The sequence below is a fragment of the Tachyglossus aculeatus genome, chromosome 21, assembly GCF_015852505.1.
Source record: "Tachyglossus aculeatus isolate mTacAcu1 chromosome 21, mTacAcu1.pri, whole genome shotgun sequence".
In the NCBI taxonomy this organism is placed as follows: domain Eukaryota; kingdom Metazoa; phylum Chordata; class Mammalia; order Monotremata; family Tachyglossidae; genus Tachyglossus; species Tachyglossus aculeatus.
Genome location: NC_052086.1, coordinates 5,946,076 through 5,952,075, shown reverse-complemented (window position 1 = coordinate 5,952,075; position 6,000 = coordinate 5,946,076).

Below are 6,000 nucleotides of genomic sequence, written 5' to 3'. Positions count from 1 at the left end.
TTCTTGTCCTACACAGGGCTCATGGTCTAAGTAGGAGGGAGATCGGCACATTCCTTTTTTATTGAGCTTTGAAATCCGCTTGGAAAATGCGCAGCTTTAGTGAGTTTTCCTCCACTATTTTGGGCTTTGAGAAAATCGACCAAATATAGGCATTTTCAGTCAAAAATTAAAATCTTTGCTTGTGTAAAATGTGCATCTTGTGTCCAGTGGTACTGAGGATTGAACTTTTCTACAGCATCCCCAACTTAGACTGTGAGGCCCCTATGGAGCGGGCATTGGATCTGATGTGATTATCTTAGATTTGCCCCTGCGCTTAGTACAGTGCTCTGCAAACAGTAAGCGCTCGATAAGTATGATTGAATGAATGAATAGTACAGTGCTTGCTTGGCACCTAGTAGGCACTTAACAAATATCATCATCATCATCAGTATTATTATTTCCATTATTGTAATCTCCATTGGTTTGGATACTTCTCCCTAAAGGACTGTGATTGGTTAGAATAATCAATCAGTTGATCAGTGGTATTTACAAAGTTCTTATTGTCAGCAGAGCACTGTACTGAGCGCTTGGGAGAGGGCAGTAGACTTGGTACACACGTCCTCTGCCCTCAAGAAATTTGCCATGTAGTGGGTGGTTAGTGTACACTGTAGCTCCCTCTGCCAATTCATTCATTCATTCATTCAATCGTATTTATTGAGCACTTACTGCATGCAGAGCACTGTACTAAGCGCTTGGAAAGTACAATTCAGGGAGAGAGAGACAATCCCTGCCCACCAATCAAATGAGTGGCATTTCTTTAAGCATTTTCTGAGGGCAAGGCACTGTAGTAAGGGCTTGGATAGGATAGATGCATGTGTTACCTGCTCTCAAGAAATTTCCAATCTAATGGAAGGAAAGAGTCACAAAATCATTTCGGAAGGAAGAAGGGAATGGAAAGATGAGTATGTGAATGAGTAAGTGATTAAAGAACACTGAAGAAGCAGCATGGTCTAGTGGATAGATCACAGGCCCAGGAGTCAGAAGGATGTTGGTTCTAATTCCGGCTCTGCCACTTGTCTGCTGTGTGACCGTGGGCAAGTCACTTCACTTCTCTGTGCCTCAGTGACCCATCTGTCAGATGGGGATTAAGACTGTGAGCCCTATGTGGGACCGGGACTGTGTCCTACCCGATTTGCTTGTATCGATCCCAGTGCTGAGCACAGTGCCTGGCACATACTAAGCACTTAACAAATACCATCTTTTTTTTAAAAAAAAGTAGAGCAGTCTAGACTGTATGCTCATTTTGGGTGGGGAACGTTTCTGCTAATTCTGTTGTATTGTACTCTCCCAAATGCTTAGTTCAGTGCTGTGCACATAGTAAGTCCTCAATAAATACCTCATAAATACCATGATTAGAAATCCATGTCCTTCTGAATCCCAGGCCCTTGCGCTATCCACTACACCATGCTGCTTCCTCGTGGGCTGGGAATGAAAGTTTCTCATCTTTCTGGTTTCGTTTTGGTTTTTGTTTTTCTGCTGGTATTTATTAAGTGCTTACTATTTGTCAAGCACCTTTATAAGTGCTGGACTTCCCCAAGTACTTAGTTCACTGCAGTGCACTCAGATTGTGCTTAGTAAATCTCGGTTTTCCCTCCCCCGTAGACTTTAAGGCCCACTTCCCATCTGCTTATATTGTAGCTCCCCCGAGGGCAAGGTGTAATACAATGCCTGGCACATAGTAAGCACTAAACAAATAGCCCAATTATTATCATGATTATCATTGGTATTATCATTGCTATTATTATTCAGCCGTATTTATTGAGCGCTTACTGTGAGCAGAGCACTGTACTAACTGCTTGGGAAGTACAAGTTGGCAACATATAGAGACGGTCCCTACCCAACAGTGGGCTCACAGTCTAGAAGTTATTAGAATTATTAGAATTAGAATTATCCTGCAGTCTAGAAGATGAAAGGTATTAGAATTAATAACAATAATAATCAGGGTATTTGGTAAGTGTTTATCACCATTATTTTTTAATGGCATTTGTTAATTGCTGTGTGCCAGGCACCATATTAAGCACTGGGGTAGACACGAGCTAATCAGGTTGCATGCAGTCCCTGTCCCACATGGGGCTCAACAGTATTAATCCCCATTTTACAGCTGAGGTAATTGAGGCTCAGAGAAGTGAAATGACTTGCCCAAGGTCACTCAGCAGACAAGCGGCGGAGCTGGGATGAGAACCCAGGTTCTTCTGACTCCCGAGCCCAAGGTCTAACCATAGGCCAGGCTGCTTCTCTACCACTGACTGGGCCCTAAACCCTCCCTCCTCCAATTCATCTCAATCCTTCTCCTCGTTTGACTGTATATTTCAAAACAAATGCTCCTAATTAGAAATAAAATGTCCCACTCGGCCTGAAATAAAATAAAATGTAATTACTAATGATATTTAAATTTAGCATATATATTTTTTTATATTTCCATTTCATTTAAAATGAGGTACGACTTTCATTTGCCTGGGAATATATGAATGGCAAAGCAGAGATCCTCGGAGCTGGGGCCCCGTGGCTCTCGTTCTGAAGCTGGGGTGGTCTGTGGCAGGCCGGAGGGGCCCGGAGAAAGCGGACACCCTTCGCGTTTCTCGATATTAATTCCGAGTTTTCATCTGGGTCGCGAGCAGTGGCCAAGGGTTAAAGGAGTTGCCGTGCCGACTTCTCACCCCGAGGAATGTATTTTATGCTTATTGGCTGCTGAACGCCGTATCTTCCATTTCATGCAAATAGATTGGAGCTGTTTTGGGAGGACCGGGAGCGATGGGAGACCTTCCCTTCTCCGGAAATGTCCCGGGAAATCAGGGCCCATCAGCAATTCAGTATAATCACTTCACACACATGGCTTGGTGAATGTCAATGACCCAGCCCTAGGCAGGGCGGTCTAGCGGAAAGAGCACGGGACCGGAAGACGGGAGAACAGGGTTCGAGGCCCAGCTCCACCTCTGGCCAGATGGGTGACCTTGGGCAAATCACTTAACCCCCCCGGACCTCAGTTTCCCTCATCTGTCAAAGGGGGGGATATAATATCCGTTCTCACTCCCTCATGTGGGATGAGGACTGTGTTGGATCCGATCGACTTTATCTTCCCAAGTGCTCGTCCGAGAGTGTGAGCTTAATAAAGACCATCGTTATTACAATATCCTGCAGTCTAGAAGATGAAAGAACATAGAGCCGGTGACCCTGTGGCGACAGGGAAGAGAGACGGGCGGGTTGCTGAGGGGATGTTACGGGATCATGCCTACCAACTCTTTTGGATTGTCTTCTCCCCAGCGCTTAGCACAGTGCTCTGCACACAGTATGTGCTCAATAAATACCACTGATCGATTGAGTGATACAGGGATTCCCCCTGTTATAGTGCTCTTAGCGTTTTAGAGTGTGTGTCTCTTTAGGACAGCAAATGTGTCTTATGTATCTGTCAGGTTTTCCCCTGCTTAGATGTTATCCAACAGAGACCCCATCTTGTTGGATTTTCTTGTAATTTTAACCCGAGCGCTTACCACGCTGCTCGGGGAAGCAGCGTAGCTTAGCGGATAGAGCACGGGCCTGGGAGACAGAAGGTCATGGGTTCCAATCCTGGCTTTGCCACTTGTCGGCTGTGTGACCTTAGGCAAGTCACTTCACTTCTCAATGCCTCAGTTACCTCATCTGTAAAATGGGGATTAGACTGTGAGTCCATGTGGGACAGGGACAGTGTCCAACCTGATTTGCTGTATTCCACCCAGCGTCTAGCACGGTGCCTGACACACAGTAAAGCGCTTAACAAATGCTAATATTATTATCATTACTACCGTAGTGCTTAACACACAGTGAGAGCCAAATCAATCAGTGAAGGCAAATAGTGTTCAGATATTGGGACAACTGAGGGCTGGACTCAGAGGGGCAGGAGAGAGGTGAAAAGAGACCATCTTGGCCAGTCTCCAGAGACTCTCTGGGTCTGCTCCATCCGAGAGCATTTCGAAGTGAATATTTCCCCAGGTCGGGGGGTTATGGATGCGTGTATGGCATTTACGGGGTCTGCATGAGCGGGCATCCTCAGGGAGGGACGGGGAAGGGAAGGTCTATGATGGCGACTAGGGGTGCTTCTGGAAACCCCTGAAATGGAGGGTTTTAAACCCCTGCTGCTTTGCGGGGTCTGGAATTGGCACTTGCTGTCCCTGTGGTTGCTCAACACTAGCTCTCGGCGGAAAACGGATTTGAGTCCTTTTTGACATATAGTAGCCACAACGTAGCCCATTTGCTGCTTTGTGTAGTCACCAGCACCCTTAGCACTTCTGTAGATATTGATCTATCAATTGGGGTGGCAGATGTCGATCCACACTACTTTTCTTCACTCAGCTCATCATCTGTTTATGCTCCTGCTACCACCTGGTATTTGCCTGTTCTTCCTTGGTTGGAAAGAGCCTTAGCCTGGGAGTCCGGAGACATGGATTCTGATCCTGGCTCCGCCTCTGGCCTGCTGTGTGACCTTGGATGAGTCACTTAACGCGTCTGAGCCTCATCTGTGAAATGGAGATTTAATCCCTGTTCTCCCTCCCGCTTATCGATCAATCCGTCAATTGTATTCATTGATCACTCACTGCGTACAGAGCACGGTATTAAGCGCTTGGGAGTGTACAGTATAAGCGAGGTGGTAAACGAGTTCCCTGCCCACAAGGAGCTTACAGTCTAGAGGGAGAGACAGATATCAAAATAAATTATATATATAAATTCTGTGGGGCTGAGGGAAGCCCTCTTGAAGGAGATATGATTTTAATAAGGCTTTGAAGGTGGGGAGAGGCATGGTCTGTTGGATACGAAGAGGGAAGGTTTTGCAGGCCTGAGGCAGGACGTGGGCAAGGAGTCAGTGGCGAGCTAAGATGAGATGGAGGTACAGTGAGTAGGTTGGCATTAGAGAAGCGAAATCAGTGTACTGGGTTGTAGTAGGAAATCAGCAAGGTAAGATGGGCAAATCAGTCAACCGACGGTATTTATCGGGATCGTCGTGTGGACGGAACACTGTAGTAGGTGCTGGGGGGATTACGAGTAAATCAAATGGCCAAGTCTCTGCTTTAAGGAATTTACAGTCTCCTGGGGGAGTCAGGTAGTTACAAATTATAACGTTAATAACTGTGGGATTTTTTAAGCACTTATTACGTGCCAGGCACTGTACTAAATGTTAGAGAAGATACAAGATAGTTGGATTGGACACAGTCCCTGTCCCACACGGGGTTCACAGTCTAACCCATCCAACCCCTTCCTACTCTTCACGCCATCCCCTCCCCACATTTCCCCTATCACATCTTCAGCCAAGTGCAGCCTCTAGAAACACACTCCATCAGGGGAAAGCTTCCCTTCATTATTGACTGGTTCCTGTCCCAGTTACTGCTCCTCCTCACCGTTACAGAAATCTGGGCCACCCAGATGATACGGTCTCCCCTGCCGCTCTCACCAGAGCAAGCGGGGTGGAGGGAGATGCTTCGTCTTCTCCCGCTCTCCAGCGCTAACTAGGAAAGGGATAAGAGAGGGCTTCCTTCTCACTCTCCAATGCTGCTTTTGTATCATTCCCACCACCCTCATCCCTCTCTTTCCTTTTCCTTGGAAGCCCATATTAAGCGCTTAGTACAGTGCTCTGCACACAGTAAGTGCTCAGTAAATACAATTGAATGAATGAATGAATATCATCCACCTCTACCACACACCCCAAATTTTTTTGATGGCATTTATTAAGTGCTTACTATGTGCAAAGCACTGTTCTAAATGCTGGGGAGGTTACAAGGTGATCAGGTTGTCCCATGTGGGGCTCACAGTCTTCACCCCCATTTTAAAGATGAGGTAACTGAGGCACAGAGAAGTTAAGTGACTTGCCCAAAGCCACACAGCTGACAATTGGAGGAGCCGGGATTTGAACCGATGACCTCTGACTCCAAAGCCCAGGCTCTTTCCACTGAGCCACGCTGCTTCTCAGTGACTAATTACTTCCCAATTACTACG